We start from the raw sequence: 17526 nt of genomic DNA on the forward strand, positions 1-17526 counted from the left end.
TGCTAGCGATGACAATGCTACTTTACTCATAGTCCCTGAAAAGGTGCGAACATCCCCCCACTTCAATGACGTTATCGTTCCTTCTCCCACTCCATTCTGCCAAAGCCTTTCTATCAACTCTTGCTTTCTGTTCTCCCCCATGATTCGATGTCGCTCTAAATTTCTCACCGGCCGTCAACTACTCAGTCACTTACGTCACCATGATCTGACAGCTCTGACCTTGGCATCACTGCCCCGCCTGTCAGGGCTACGTCACTGTTATAAAATCCGATCCTCTCTCCGCGCTGCCTTGAAAACCCTGACCACGTTATGTGAGCGGCAGCAGCAGCAGCACATTTCACCCTGCGGTGTAAGACTGGTGTGCGCCTCACACGCATCCGCGCATCCCCTCGATTATTCCGTCATCATATCATGTCGTGTATGGTGCGCTTTGCAGGCGCCCGGCAATGCCCGATTGAACAGGCGCTGTCGTTTTACATTGGGAATGAAAGGTTTGCGTGATGTGAAAAGCGGTCTTGCGTTGAAAGCTGTTTAACCTCTGCTGTTGACCAAAGCACCTTTATTGCTGTTTGATCTGGGGTTAGTTCCATTGCGCGTGGAAACCTTAATGGCTCAAAATAAGGATGCCGCGCGCGTCATCATTTTTCCGGTACTAGGAAGCTGTGAGAGCTCGCTCATTGGCTGTGCGGCTCAACTACTGACGGCATGATCGCTTGGACGAGTCCACTGCGCACATGGCGGACGGGGAGGGGGAATTTTGGAGACGTGGTCTCACCGGCTCTCGGCCCTTTAACGGTATTTTTTATAAGCGTTTTCATCTGGCGCCGACATCTAAAACTCTCAGCGTGCCCGGCTTCAAACAACAACAAGCTCGCTCATGTCAAGATTACTAATCCAAGAACTTTGAGTGTCATATGCTTCATGAGTTTGCGATTTATTAACATTACCGGTAACAAAAGGTCACGCAGAAGTTATCTTGTTGGTGACCTGACAATACCCGAACTTCAAAGTTGAAATGTCCGCAACGAAAATCCGGGTGGAAACTCCAACCACCCGTGCGCTAACGCTGGCCGTTTAAGGTGAGCTATTGTTGTTATGTTCATACTGATGGGGCATCTGACTCACCTCAAACGCTGCGGTTTAAAGGGAATGCTGTACATTTAAAGATATTGGAGCAAGCGTGAAGTATAACGAACTAAGTTAACTTAAAACTTTCGGTCTACTTTTGTGTGGAAAAGACTGCTCTGGACAACGTACTTCCTTCATTTAATAACTGTGCTCCTCAATTCATGTTTGGCTTTGTCTGAGAACCAATTGACGGCCCAAGACATTTCCGGTTTGCTCAGTTGGTGGAGTGTTGGAGTGTATTACAAGACCCTGGTTTGAATCCCAGCAAGAGCAAGTAAATAATTCTGGCTGTGACGTATACATATCCATGTCAAACATCATCGAGTCCTTCTCAGGACTTCCTAACACATGATAGCGCTGGGATAGTTAATTGGCGGGAGCCTTGTGTGAAGAAGGACTAATGCAGCATGCGAGAACAATTACCCGTACTGAACAGCGTCGTGATGGGAAAAACAGCTGCGCAACATCCTGACGCGGAGGAGTGTGCTAAAGTCTTATGCCTGGCTCTGGCCGAGAACACGCGAGGAAACTCATCTCGAGAATACTACATAAATCGTCAACTTGTCCCCAGAGGAACATAAACGAATCTTACTTGATCCACAGGCTCTGTCCCACAGGCTACAGGCCCTATGACCAGCACCAGCCCTATCCAGATGAACCGTGCACCTGCCCTGCATGCGCATCTATCTGCCTGCAGTCGCCGCGAGCGTCACTATTGTTTCCAATTCTAGGCAGCTATGAGAGTTCTCTCATTGGCATGCATATGTGCATGCATGTAGAGCCACTACCAAAATGTGGACTCGTGCTTAGATATCGTGACTTAAACCGTAGCGTTCTCGATGGGTTTGATGCAACCACCATTGGCAGAACATGAAACGCTTAAAACGACGAGCTTTGGCGCACCGAGCATTGGAATACCCTGCCGGGCTTTTATTGCGGGCATTTAAGAATTAAAGGTCGGGTACTGCTAGATTGCCGACCAGACATTCATCAACCTATGCACGACCTAGTTTAGCCGAAATGTTGATGCATCGCAAAATTACGAAGGCACATAACACTCAAGGGTACTTGACCAGAAATTACGGCATGAGCGGGCTTATTTTTTGAAGCAGGTGTGCTGCGAGTCTTGAGGTCCCCAACGCCAAATAAAGATGTCGTGGATGGCTCCGCGCCGGCGTAGAGATACTTCAAGGGCCGAAAGCTTGCGCGACACCGCCTTCAAAAAAATGGTCACATCCAACTGACCATGCCGTTAGAGGTTGAGCCGTACAGCCAATGAGCGAGCCCTAGTAAATTCATGATGCTGTTAAAATAATGACGCATGCAGCAAAAGCCTCGCGTTTTCCTTGAGCATCGTCATTGTTTCAGTGACCGCGGCAGTCCGGTCAGAAGGTCAAGACCATGGTCCAAACTAAGCCGCTTTATTGCTGTTTAACTTTTTTAGATGGTATTTATCACGCTCATTTCGAGTTCCTGGTCCAAAATGACGTGGGAAATTGTTATTTTAGTTTTACGAACGTCAAGGAACTCATTGACCTAAATATATTTTGCTTTGAGGAGGATGCCAATTAGAGTAGTGCTTTGTGACGGATATATATTCAAGCGTCAAAACAATCTCAGGGTTTTTTGGTCATTTAACTTTATTAAGGTCGGATAAACTCCGATCACGTATGAACATCAGTGACATTTTGCTCGTAAGAGGCATCGTCATAAAAGCTGGTTGTATGAGATCTGAGATCGCTTCGATCCTCAATGTGAGATTTTACCTTATTTGAACTGATTTGACTTAAAGGTCAAGACCCTGGGAACATTTTTCTGGTCCCATGACTCTGTCGCACTAAATCAAATACCTCATATATTGAGTGTTTGTGCCGCTTTAACTCCGTCGACTGTTCCTTATATGTGTCTTTGTCGGCATAGCCACATCAGTTTGGTTTTGCTCCAGCTCAGCTCAAGTTCCGGTACGGCTTTAAATCTTGACAATATATCACGTCACGTGACAATATATCCAGCACCTTTTTCATCGATTCTTGGTCACAAAGAAGAAATGTCGTAGCGTCTGCACACCGGATGATCTTTATTTCCATATCGCTTATCTTGATTCCGTGAATGTCTGGATTATCCTGATTGTTGTTACTACGAGTTCTTTTGCTAGGATCAACAGCATCCCGCCCTAGACAAGATGCCTGAAAAATGCCCCTGGAAAAAGGGAGCCAATTTGATGTGTGTCTATTGTTGATCACAGCTAGTTCTGCACCTCTATATAACAGTTTAATCCAGGACTTAAAGCTTTCGCCGAAATTGAGCTTGTTGGGCGTAAATATAATTAAATAATGTTGTACGTCCACGAGGCTGCAATCGCTCCATTACAGGCTTATCTACAGGTGCATTCCAACAACAAAAAAGCTTGCTTACTAGGGGCATAGTCGAGAGCCCGATGTGTCTGAAGTGCATTGTTACAAACGATCTGAAACACTTATTTCTCGTGTGCACAACCGTGAGGCGGATATGGAACCCACGTACGACGAAAATGAAGGATATTTTTAAAATGCCAGATAACTTCAACGAGCCTCAAATAGTTTTACTTGGATAAGGCAATGCTCCACCTCTGTTTGACTTCATAATTTTGTTAATAAAGCAGCATATCGAGTCCAGCAAACTTCGGTATGAGAATTGTGAGTCAAATATGGAGGCTGCCAAAGAGTCATGAATGCATACTATCCAACAGAAGCTGCTGTTGCAAAGAAAGCCGGCAAAGGGAAGAAGTTAGAAAAAAGTGGGAGGTTATGATGAAAACAGATGGAATCTTAAAACTGTGGAAGCCCCAACCATGTGACAGGATATCTCCCGGCTTGTGACACATGCACGAAATGGGAAGTGAACAGTAGGTTTAGCGGTGGGACAGAGGTTGGGAGCACATGAAAATGATGGGTGTATGGATGATGAAGTTCTGGATTACGTAGTATGCATGCGATTTTATCGTGCGGTTGATGATTGCTCGCTGCTGATTTGTTTCGACAATGTGTGATCATGAGGATGAAGATTCGCGTGCGATATGCATTCACATACGTCACGGAGCGAGTGTGTGTATTTCAAACGTGGGGCAATAAAAACTCAAGTCGAAAAGGCATTTCACTTTTGCTAGCAACCGTTCTTGGTCGTCTGTAGGTCCTAAGACGCCCAATTTGTTGTGTTTTTGTTTTGTTAGAAAAACGCGCCCGTTCGGCCGGTTATGAGCCTCTTCAGAACCTGTAGATCTACTCCGCATGGTCATCATCCATCGGGGCGTGGTCCTGTGCCTTCCCCTCCCCCCCCCCCCCCCCCCCCCCCACTGTGTCCGCCACCGACCCGAGTAGCTTAATAGGTGGGGCCCGTTAAGAATATAGGACCATCCATTCAAATAAGAAATACCCAAGGTAGAGCACGGAGGGCCCGGAATGGTTGAGTGTGCTTGAGTAGGTTAGCAGATGGGGGCCGCGACAAGAGCGCAGGGCCCTCTTTTCAAATAAGAAATTCTCATGACACGGTGCGGAGGGCCTCAGAACAATCGAGTGTGCCCGAGCGGGTTAACATATGACATACAACATGTAACATAGCATGTATCCTTGTCAGGAACGTAAGGTCGTCCATTCAAGTAGGAAGTACCCAAAACCCAACAGAGAGAGTCCCCGAATGAGCGCGTATGTAAGGAAGCTCTCAAAACGCAGTGTAAATGGCCCCTGAACGATGGAATGTGCCCGAGCAGCTTATCAGAAGTAGCCCGACAAGGGCCCTCCATTCAAATAAGGCCTACCCAAGACACAATGTGGACGGTCCCCGAGCAATGAAGTGTGCCAGAGCAGGTTAACAGATGGGGCTCCCGACGACAAGAGCGTAGAGCCTTCCGTTCAAATACGAAATACCCACGACGCGACGCAGAGGGCCCCCGAATGATCAAGTGCGCCAGCGCAGGTTAACAGAGGCCTCCGCCAAGGTGGATGCCCCCATTCAAATAAGAAGTACCCAGGGGCCAGCGAGGAGGGTCCCGAAATATCGAGCGTACCCATGTAAGCTATCAGATGCCCCTCAACAAGGGCGTGCCCCGACATTAAAATACCCAATGTGCAGGGCCCCCAAACAATCCAGTGTGCCGGACAGGCTACCAGATTGGGCCCCACATGTGAGTGGGGTCCTCCATTCATATACCCAAAAAATACCCAAGACTAAATTTGGAGGGGTCCGAACGGTTGAGTGTAACCAAGCAGGTTAATTGATGGACACCGACAAGAGCGTAGGGCACTATGCATGTGGCGGGGAATTGGAAGCGCCCTAGACCAATGTAAAAGCCCCATGAGCATATCGCAAGTGTATGGGTAGGTGAACCGAGACCAACGCAAATGGCCTTGAGCAACCGAGAATACCCGGGCAGGTTAACGTATGGGCTCCGACTGTAGCCCCCAGAACCTTCCGACAAATTGAAGGAATCCGTGGAAGGTACCTGATTGACAAACGCGTCCCGGCACGACAGCAGGAGGGGCGCAGCAACAGCGCAAGACCCTCCGAGAAAATGTAAAGAAATCAATGGCAACGTGGAAGGCTCTTTAACGATCGGAATGGCCCTGCAAGTGGGCATATAGGACCCCTGGAAACAGCATAGGGCCGTTGGACAGCGTAATGACGCTTAAAATTCCCAATTAACAATTGCTTCAATCACTGAACGATTGTTGTGTCTTCTTCTGGGCCCTTCACTTCTGCTTGCAGCTGCTCTTGGTCCGCTGGAAATCCAGAGGTGTTCAATTTCGTCGCGTTTTGTGTTTAAAAAACTGCGCCTGTTCGGCCGAACATGGGCCCCTTCGAGGCCCAATGGGGGGTCATGACCCTGTGCTACCTCCCCCCCCCCCTCTGGATTAGTCGCTGCATTAAAGGTTTAAATATATTGACTTTTGCGGTGGATGCGCCAAGCGATTTTCAGCTACCGGCTGCCAAATCGTCCGTACAAACTAAAAATCTAGCCTTCATTACACATCTAGCATATTTCTAATCTAATACCACAGCTTTTGATACTTAACATCGTTCTACGCAGCATCTATTGCTCTGGACAGCACCCACCAAAGTGCGTTGGTAGCAAACCCGCCCCACACCTTACTTTTTCTACCAGCCGATACGGTTTGGTCTAAAATACTTACTTTTTGTGGAGCGGTGAACTGAATTCCGGCACGCCAATTTCAATAAACCTGGCGCAATAGAAATGTAATTGAATTATTATTATATATATATATATATATATATATATATATATCAAAGTATGAAATTACCTTGTTCCGATCCATTGACTAATTTTGATCTAAAGAATCCAAACTTCCGCGGCGTATCGGGTCAAAGTTCTCACTTACGGTGCGCCGTGAATTTTGTGACCAAATATGGACCCAATGGTCTCGGCAGTTCGTCTGCAACGCTCCGGATTCATACTTGAACGGCCGTGTGTTCGAAAGCGTGTAGATCCATAACTTTCAACCAGTTTCCTACGCAACATCCTGAACTCTTCGATAACAGCCAGTACAGGCCATCACTTAACTGCAGTGTACAACTCCTTGAGATTGTGTTGCCACAATTCTGGACATAACATACTTTTAAACTTTGAATACACCCTATGTTGTTATCTGCGCCTCGCTATCTTCAGATACACGCTGCCAAATGCGTAATGTAGATTTATGTTCTAGAGAGTTTTCATTGCACGCCTAGTGGATTTCTAGTCTTATACAGTAATTTTTGCACTGAGCTTCGTTCTATCCGATATCTATCACCTTGATGCGTGGATATATGGCACAGCTGCTTGGAAGGTTTTCAGATGACCAATCGGTCAGAGCTAAAGCAAGGTCAACGCTGTCTGACGTTTGCTATCAAGTGAATGGCGTACCGCAGGGCAGCGTATAGGTTTCCTTTAATGATAAATGTCGTCTGGTCATGCCTCACGCTACATATTGGAGCCTCGCTTTTCGTCGACGAGCTAGCAGTGTAGTGCAGCGCGCGGACGACCAGCACCGCACAGTTGTAAATATATACAAACACCTTGAAGATATGGAGTTGTCACACCGGGTTTAGTTTCTCTAATTCAAAACAATGGCTGCACATCTTTGTGTGGAATCAGAAGGAAATGCGTTCGGTTTTTGTCTCTCTCCTGGTTTTTAGACATTATTAGCACTAAATTTGTACGCTGGGTTGACGGCGTTCAGGATACCAGAGGTTACTGGTAAAACGACATTTTAGTGCTAAACAGCGATAATATCGGTAGTACTCAACATTTTGGGCTGCGCTCATTGATTCTTGAAGATGAGCGCAGCTCGAAATATTGAACGTCGCCAATAGCGCCGTTAAACCATTGCCTTCTGGCATATGGAAGGTCGGTAACTCAGCCTTATTTCTTCGAAATCATAGGGTGGGCAATCTGCAAGGGCCCGCGAATATACGTGGACAGGCAAAGAAAACACAGTCAAGTCCGAGGAGCAGCTTTTCGGACTATTGTTTGAGAATAAAATGTCGCACGTATCGCATTTCAAGCAGCCCAAAAAGATGCTTAAGGGAATGTTCCACATTTGAAGATATTGACGCAAAAAAAATACGGTTGAACACTCTTGGTTATTCGATTTACAAGTCTTATTTCCATACTAAATAGAAAGGACATATAACTTCTTGCATTGCGCAGAGCAAAACTTAATTGATGTCAGAATCTTACATAGCTTTTATAGCATCGGTTGAGAGCCAATTGACGTCCGTTATATATAGAAATCGTGCTCAGGAATGCCAGATAGGAGCGGCTCGGCAATGATGTGTGGACTGAACTTGAACACCGCATAACCAGTGGAATGACAAAATTTGAATGACGTTATTATGGCGTCATGGATGCCCGAGTGTAACCTTGAAATGGTTTGCCCGGAAAAGTCTGCATACCTTCGTGGACGTGTAGGTCCTAAACTAGAGGGTTTCAGGTGCTAGGTTTTAGGGCGGGGCTATGAACTGCACCGAATGATCTTCTACATGGTTATGTCAGTCCAAACCCCCAAACAAATGTGGCACTCCTTTTCATTAAGTGGGCTTGGGAATAAAGAACCGATCGTACCGCGCGTGTGTCACACCCAGGAGCAAAGCAGCTCGTATGTCGCGGCACACCACAACGAGTGATGAACGCGCCGTTCACGTCAGCTCAGTACTCGTGAGTGATTTCGACCAAAGTCGTGTGGGATCAGAGGATGTGGAGACTAAATGATCCTGAAGGCAATGCAGCTTAGAAAAGCAGGTGCGGTTCTCGCGTAAATAGTCGGGTAAATGATTGGGGCTTTGAGTGGACGCAGAAACAGTCTACACCGCATATGGCAACCAAAGCAACGATATCGTTCGGTGGCGAAGTGCGGGCACTGAAAGAGAGCATGAGCAATGAACGATGTGTGATCACAGCCAGGCCATGGCGTTGCTTGCCCTCCTGAGAGGAGAACACCATGTGTCCCGTATGTGTGGGCCAAACGGATGAGGCAGAGGCTAACCTCCTCATTTCTTCTGTCGCGATGAGAGGACTGTCATTACCCTAGCTCTCGTCTCATCCCGCGCCTTTCGCTAATTTGTCTCTAAGCAAGCTGACAACGCCTGCCTAACGTCAGGAGTCAGAAATAAGTCCGCCCTAAGTCAGGAAGTCAGGAAACATCGCTAGAGAATAGCGAGAGTGAGTTCCGGCTGCTCTGCCGTCGTGTCTGTCCTCTCATTCCCAGGAATACCGGTGTCTAGGCACTCAACCGAAGGCAACACATCTTCCCGATCTGTCCAAGGGATAACGTAACTCGCGAGATCTGAAATCATGGATGGCTGGAATGCTTCTCAAGGAGTCAGACAAACTGAGAAATCGCTCCGCTCGCCCCTCCGCAGAGATTAATGCCTTCTCTATCTTGACAGGTCCGTGGTAAACATCAAACGGGGAGGCGGCATAATTTGTCAAGTTGTTAAGAAAGGTGACGGTGCAAAACATGTTGTCCAGTTATCGCACAACGCAGCGCCTTATGCGCCTGGCGTTTAGACCTTATCGACGCTTATATGAAGTAAAGCTTAAGCACAGGTCATGCCGGGCGCTCGCTGTCGCCAATGGGCTCCACCGTCTCATCAGGTGTGCTGCCTACCTCCAGGCCTCTGTGGATACGCTGTCAGCAAAACTCATTCCGGCAGGCAGGAGCTCAGGGCCCAGAAATGTTGGAGGCGACGTCTCGGTACTGGACGGGATGCCACCCATGGCGTTGTGAGGCAGCTGCGAGCGGTGGACGCGGCCGAAAAAGCGGCGGGCCGTCGCATCGAGGACGAGGCGCCGGGGGGGGGGGGGGGGGGGGGGTGGGTGACGTCCAAATATCGCTGAGTCGCCACGCTGGAGGTCAGGCGAGGCAGCGAGTCGCCGTCCCACTTTGGTACACCTCAGGCCGGCCCACTGTGTCCATGCCAGTTTGATAGCAAGTTGATCCGATGCACTTGAAATGGGACATTAACCGGGCTTCAATACGTGATGGAAATGGATGGAATATAGTCATATTATCTAAGCGAGGACTCGTGCAGACATGCTGATTATAATGCTAGTGCGCTGGAAGTTGTGTATGGAAGGAGAGAGGGCAGATAAAAGAATGAGACAGCTCTTACGCGTGCCAGGCCTGAGTGTTGTGAGGTGTGCACCAGCCACTGGGCATGGTTGGAGCTAATGCAGCGAGGTGCCGAATGCATGAGGTTTGTGTGGATTACTTAAGGACAAGGCGGGGTCCTGTGGTTGATATTCAGCAGGGGCCCCTTGCCTGTGTAATTCGCCGGTTGCATGAGATCCCCGCCCAATTGGGCGTACGTGCCAGACTCACCTAACGCATCCGGTTCCATTTTTACCCCGTTTAAATATCATCACCAGCTAAATGGCGAAGGTGGAACACGTTGGTCAAGGGCGCTCAACCGTGCACGGAGAGGCAGCCGTACATGGTGGCTGACCAGTCCTGCCATCCCGCCCATTCACCGGCCACCAGCTTCATCCCAGCTCCGTGACTCATGTGTGTTTGTCGAGGGCGGGTGTACCGGAGTCCCAACGCGCCGAGTCGTACGCCTGACGTCATCCGGCTTGTAGGTCAACCAGTGGGCTCCTTATGTAGATTTGGCTCTTGGGGTAGGCGCGACAGCAACGGCCGGTGACGTAGAACAGCAGCGGCAGCTGGGCAGCCACGCACGCCTATGCACCGAAAACGGAAAGTGGGCCGAGTTCTAAACGCCGGCAGCTGACCGTGGGTCTAGGGGTGTGTGACGTTGACCTTAATTCCGCTATTGAGGATTTCTCGGGTTTCCCGTCCTTGTTCTTTTTCAAGAGCTTGGTCAATTTTTGTTCAGTTGTTGACGTAGCATACTTCTTCGCCTTGCATGACTCGCCAGGCTCTCCATCTTGCGAATCAGTTTATCAACGTTGTCTTTTGTCTTAGTATTTTGCATTTAGTTGCTGATGTCGGATACTTCTGCAGCTTTTTATACTCCCAAGGCTGCTCAACTTGCCAGTTTAATCCTCTGTTTACATGACTACTGTGGCGTTGCCTTTGTCAGCTGACAGTATGATGAAGCTGTCGTTATTCTTGAGCTTACGATGGCAGCTCGTTCATCCTTGGTCACATTCAGCTATGGTGGTTTGCCTTTTCAATGCTTGTATGACTTTCCAGCATAGCACATCTCCCTGCCCTCAGCCGAATCGAACTGCAGTCTCTTCTATGAGAGCTACGATCCCCATATGGTTTATTGGTGCGTTTGAGGTTACAAGATTGATTTACTCAGTATTCAGTTCAGCATCCTTTTACTAACTTTCTCATGTAGTGATGGTTGTTGAGAACTCACGTTTACCACCGCCTTACTTGGTCTGTAAAATTATCCTGTTGATCTTGAGCTACCCCAGCTTCTGGATGTGAATCTCTTCACTTTTGATCTTCGGCTATTAACTGCTTTTCTGTCGGGATTCGATGTGCGGTTGGGATCTTCTTTCGCTGTTGCTTGTGATTTCATCATTGACTCGGTACTTAATGCTGACGTTGCCAGATTCATCTTGCCCCGACGGTGGAAGGCGGTGCACTTGTCCGCATCGGGACTTTCACGTTCAGTCCTGGTGGAATGATGTTGTCTGTGTATCTGCACAATAATGTCAGGTGATTTGCGCTTTATGTGCAAGACAGCGGAAGAACCTCAATATTCCGAGAAAGTACCCTAAAAATCCAGCATACCAACACCTAAAGAATACCCGAAAAAGCTGCATGCACGACGTATGCAGCTGCGGCAGGTCCTAGAAAGGAGAGATAAGTCGCCCTCGGTCAGTCATGCTGGAAGACATTGGGAAGGCAACCATCTGGGTCGAAACTGTTGAAGTCTGGTGTAGCAGAGCATGCGTGGTCAGACGACGATCGCCGACCAGCGTGGGATGAGGTAGCTATCATCAACAGACAGCAGCAATAAAGAAGGGTCATAGAAGGCAGAAAGATCAAGAAGGCAACACACATGACATTAGCTAACAACCTCATTAGTAAGCCGAGTGTACGCTGCAGTCTAAGTAACACCCAATTCTACGGAGAATTTTCAAATATTCAGGAGTCGAATGGCATCAAGGTGTAACCACAAATACCATCCCTCCCGATCAATTCAGTTCATACTGCGCTGTAAGAGGTGAAAAATGGCCTTTTCTGTCACCAACTAAATTTGGAACTGTCTTAACTGTCACCTGGTGCCAGTCTCTTACAACTCGTTGCAGTACAACTCTGAATGCGATACACTACAAAAACGACGGCAAATAAAATGCAATGTGGCATAACCATGCAACATTTTCTTTCCGCGAATTTTTTTTGCTTTAAGAGATCATGTGCTAGCCATCAAACACTAAATGATGGTTGAGGCTAAAATGTAGAAGCATCAAATGCTGGCATACTTCACATAGCCAGCTTAGAGGCGTGCAATCATTGTTAATCCATTTTTCATTAATCATAACTTTCAGGGTTCAGCCATCAAAACTAATTTTGGGAAACTACACCACTGTTCCCAACTCCGAAAAGAAAGCGCATTAGATCTGGGAAAAACTGTTTAAGTTAATTTCGGAGGCGGGCTCAGCCATATTGCTCTCTGCCTCCCCACGCCCTCTCTTATCCTTACGCATTTTGCAGAACTGCATCCCTGTAGCCCTATATTTACCGATAACGTGGTTCTACAAGCACTTGAAAAACAATATCACTTTTGGTTTTGTGACATTATCGAACAGTTAGCTGGAAGCGTCAACGATCTTTGCGTAATCATTTCCGGCGCAGAACTCGCACTTCCTAACATGATCCTAATTAATTAGTACGAAACCCACGCACTGTTGGTATTCACAAATGCAAACGGCATTTTGGAGCACCTCTAGCACCTTTACTTAGCTTGATATGCAATACAAATTAAAACTGTTTTATCTCACGCCTGTCCGCCGGTCAGAACGCCAAATCTAAAGTGCGACGGACAATGTGCAGCCCGCATGAGCAATGCTCTATATCTCACCTCAAAGCCGTTGTTCCTCTTAACAGCAGAAAGCCCCAGATGAATTTTTGACACGTGTCACTTCAACTTGCTCCGTTGACCTTTGAAGCTGCAGTTCGGGTATCCACAAACAACCATGTTAGATCGGCAGGGCTTTTTAACGCATTTTCCAGGGTTACCCTCTGTGGTAGATCCTTAGAAAAACCGCACAGCGCCTTAAAAACTGATGATTGGCCACGTTTTCCAAGCCAGTCAGCTTCTCATGACATGAACCCAACCAATGGCAGCACACAGTTTAAATCACCACGTAGTAAACAGATCACGTTCGCCGCCAGATGCGGCAGCCAGCCACGATTCTTAGTCAGTAACAAGCCTAGTCATTTGGTATTTTACAACTGTTAAGTGTGTGAAGTGAATACGACCTTCGAGTGAATCAGGTCAAGAAGTTCAAACTATAAGTTGGTCTCCAAAGTGCCCCAGGAACCGAGATACCTCATTTAAGCAAAAAGTCACATGCTCATTTAGGGTCAGTGACATTGTTTGACCTTTCGAAGGTCATGGTGCCCAAATTATACAAGACTGCTTTTGGTTTGGTATTTGAATTAGCGACAAAATTACGCTATGCAGTTTGTTCCCAAACCAAAACGTCGACCTGGGTCATTTTAGGTTAGTGAACAGTTCCGAACTTGAAGAAGTCCATGGAAGATGTATTGTGCGTTTCGTGTTATCAGTAGATTCGAAATGATCACCATAAACTTTTTTATACAGCAAGCCCTAGAGTAATAGAGCAAATTGGTTTGACCCTGGTATGACTTTCATACCTGACCCCAGGTCAATGGGAATTGCTCATTCAATTATCGTGTTGCCTATGAAAGTATCTAAGACATGTATTGCTTCGTCTAACACTACGTTGTTGCAGCAGATTGGATTATTCTCCTCAAAATTGACTTCGCTGAATCCATAGCCCGACTTTGACCTGTCGTAGGTCAGTAGCTTTACAGGGTACATCTATATTTTTTATACAAAGCAATCCACTGTTCAATTGTCTACAGTAATGCAAAATATGGCGTGGCCGCGCCGCGCCATTTGGAAACTGTTCCGAAAAATACCCTCGGGGGGGATCAAATTGACGCCCACCCGAGTGCGTGCTAAGGATGCGAAGCCCATTGTCTGCGCGCTCGCATACAGTTTTGCTTTGCAACTCCCGAATTTGTGACGTGTCACTGAGGTCTACAGTGAGGTCCTGACATACGCCTTAAGTATGAGCCTATCTTTGGTGCGTGTGACGTGGAACTCAACCTCCACGGAGAAGTTATGAAAGCCCGTCGCACAACAAAACGTCGGTGACATTTTGCATATGCGAGGCGTCATCTAGCGTGCGCGCTCGGGTACGTGCATGCGAGCCTGAGTACGTGTATGTGTGTGTGTGTGTGTGTGTGTGTGTGTGTGTGTGTGTGTGTGTGTGTGTGTGTGTGTGTGTGTGTGTTTTTGCAAATATTTGGTTTACGGGCACATAAAAATGTAATACACCTGGGATGTGGGGACATCTTGGTTTGTGGGGGCATGCCGTGCCCCGCAAACTGATTGAAGACAAAATAGTCCTGGAGGGTCCTTTTACGACATTAGCTCGAGCGTCGGTCGATTTATTTTACAGGCACACAATTTTTATGTGCCCACATCCCACCACTATTACATTTGGAGTATGCATATTCGGAGTATCGTAGTAGGTAGTGGGCGGAGCCAGTTATGTTTGGCAATTTCCCGGATGTTGAATGTACCCACATACCAGGAGTGACACAAACACAAATATTCGTCAGCTGAGTGTATACTGACGTAAACAGAAGAAAATCCACCTAGTGAATTGGTCTATGTAATGAGTGCAATTCAAAAGCAACGTCAGGGTTGGTGGTTCGGGCCGCTGACAGGTCGATACCTTTGATGACATCGGGCCCATGACCTGCTCAGTGTTCTAAGCTGTGTTGATATTCTTGCGGACGTCGGTGATCGTATTTAACACTTAGCGAGGTCTAGATATATGATGATATGACACCGATAGTTTTGCTTTAACCTTGATTGGGTCGTAGCCCCTGATAACGCCTGTTCCGTATTTATTATGTCCCTGACCGTGTCGAAGGCCCCTGACCGTGCTTGTCGTTTGGAGCCTTGTCCTTTGGAGTCCCCGACCGCAGCAAGTGCCTGGCCTTGGCGATGTCGATGTTGGGGCCTATGACCGTTTCTGGGCCCCTTCCACACTAAAATCCCTGACCCTGCTGATGCTGTGGCCGTGAGGGTCCATGTTGGGTCAATGGCCATGTCGAATCTCTGACTGCGTCAGGCGGCGCAGTGACAGTGATGACCAGTGTCGGTGTCGGAGCCCAGATCGTGTTGGGCTTCTGAACGCGTTGTCGCGGTTGAGTCGGACCATTCGCCGTGTCGGAGCCCTGATAAGTTTGGAGGTCTATGGCTGTGACAGGATCTTTGACTGTGCTGGGTCGAACCCTATGGCGGTGTCGAGGCTCCTGATCATGTTGGGCCGATGGCTTTTTCAGTCCCTGATTGCGTTGGGTGGTAGCAGTTTCGGGGCCCTTGGCCGTGTCTGGCTTTTTTAGGCTACAAGGCATTTGCCATGTCAGGTGTGTTTCGTCTCCGGTATCATGGCAGTCACTGCCCAGACCTGCCATCCTTGGCTCGCGGAAGTTTCCGGATGTGGAGCGGAGTACGAATGTGCCCAAAATGACGGTCTGTTGCACCAGAGCGCGAGACAGCGTTAAGTGGCGGGAAGGCAACAATAGGAAATCGCACAAGTGTCTTCAAATCTAAGTCAAGGCCGACCAGCCTACAAGAAGATGCAACGTGCCAATAACTGCACTGTCGGGACAGTACGGTTGCTTTTGAGGGCAGTGCTGCCGATGTCAGTGTGACAGCGATCATGCAAATTAACAATGGCAGGGACATACATTCATCAAGCGTTCCATATATCACACAAACGAAGGTAAGATGCCATTTGCTTTTGCAAGGTGTTTGGAGTCCGTGGGAGTTCCATGGGACGGGCATTGTTGTAGTGCAGTTGTCGTGCATCCATTCCGAAATCTAGTTTTGGTGTTTAGATCATGAAATTACCTGCATACATATGTGTTGAACGTTGCCCGGAAAACGATGGCATTTCAGCAAGTTAGCATTTTTCGCGTGATTTGTCGCATGTTAAGAATGTAGGGGGTGCGTGCTGCTTTGTTGGGGTCTTCCATGTAGAAGATTATTTCCCAACACAATCCTCCATTAGGGCTTTAGAGAGAATGTTCCACATCTCATGTTCACACATGCCTACTCCCCGTGATATTCCAGAATATCACGAGACTCCGGGCAAAGACCTGTTGGAGATAGCAAAAAAAAAAAAAAAAACAGGAGCAGCATTTACAGAGGCTAACAATCTGCTGGCACGGGTTGTAACGCAGAGCACATTAAGGCGAGTTTACGTCCAGGCTGACTGCTGGCTCTGCTTGCATGACCGAATTCAAGCGGACTGACAAACAGCGGAACACCTAGATTAAGCCGAACACTAAGTGGCACATCCTCGTTCCCGATCAAGGAATGTAGGGCTGTTTCATTTCAGTGCAGGGTGGATTCCGGCTGTCATTTTGGCGACACGGCGGGCTCCCCTGGTCGATCCGAAGGCCCTTGGAGGGATACATCATATCATAACGGTTCCCTCCCTGACTCCGAACGCCTTCTGACCCGTCCAGTTGCCTCGGAGCGAGGCAGGAACCCTCACTGTCGCAACAAGATCCTCGATCGCGGCAGGAGGTCCAGTAATTGACACACAGTGTACAGTTCGGCTTAACGGGCACATGACTGGATTTGGGTTTGAGGGCTCAACGTTCGGTACTGGGGCTCCGACTGATACAGGGCCCTTCAATTGTCCTAATGGGAATTTTCATCATAAGCTGTCAGGTTTCCTCTTACTGTCAGAGGGCCCCGACCAACACAATACGCCCTCTGTCATTCGTCGTCCCTCCCCGTCTCCGTTCAGCAACTGTGCCTGGCCGACTCGAGGCCCCTCGTTGATGGCACAGAGCACTCTGTTCGGGCACAGTGTGCCTTGACCGTCACAGGAGCCCCGCATTGGTGCAGGGGTACCAACCAATACAAATCGTGTGTTTGGCCTGTTGCCTGTTTGGGAAATGGTCCTCAGAGCTCAAACTGACACGGAACAAGCTGTTCGGTGTTGGTGCTCTGTGGTCGAAATGGAGGTCAGCGTTGTCTCAGGAGGTCCTGCATCGGTGCCCTTTGATTGATAGTTCATGTCACGGCCCCACGGGCTTGGATCCTCTGTGAGATCTTTTTCCGGCCTGTCGATCCATCATGCCCTCCAATCGCGCTATTGGTCGTCGGTTTCGGTGGTACCCGGGACCCTCTTCGGGCCTCATCGAACACTGTCCTTCGTCGATTTGGACCCCCTTGCCAACATAGGACTGCATGTTAGGAACTGTGGCCCCTGAAGGATGCAGGGACCCCGACCGGTGTAAATGGTTGGGCCGCGGCTTTGCCGCAGTGGAAAATGGGCCCTCAGGCCCTATATATCCGTTATCAATCCAGTGACCCGGAATGGCACTTGAGTACTTTCTCCGGCCGGCCATTCGGGCCCTCAATTTGGGCCCTTAATCGTCGTTCCCGAGGAAACCATGGGAGGGGGGCTTGTGCCCATTATGCTCTACCTGTACCACTGTACCTCAATACTCCTGCCTTCAATTTTGTTGTCCGTTTGACGTTTTTGTTGCCTCACCTCTCCTATTTTGAGAGCCGGCAAAACGACAATACCCATTTCATGATAAACAGGGTACACAAATTTTGATCCTCGTGGGCCTAATAATCCATGTATTAATTTTT

Source organism: Pollicipes pollicipes, unplaced genomic scaffold, assembly GCF_011947565.3.
Source record: "Pollicipes pollicipes isolate AB1234 unplaced genomic scaffold, Ppol_2.1 Scaffold_4002;HRSCAF=4701_pilon_pilon_pilon, whole genome shotgun sequence".
Taxonomy (NCBI): domain Eukaryota; kingdom Metazoa; phylum Arthropoda; class Thecostraca; order Pollicipedomorpha; family Pollicipedidae; genus Pollicipes; species Pollicipes pollicipes.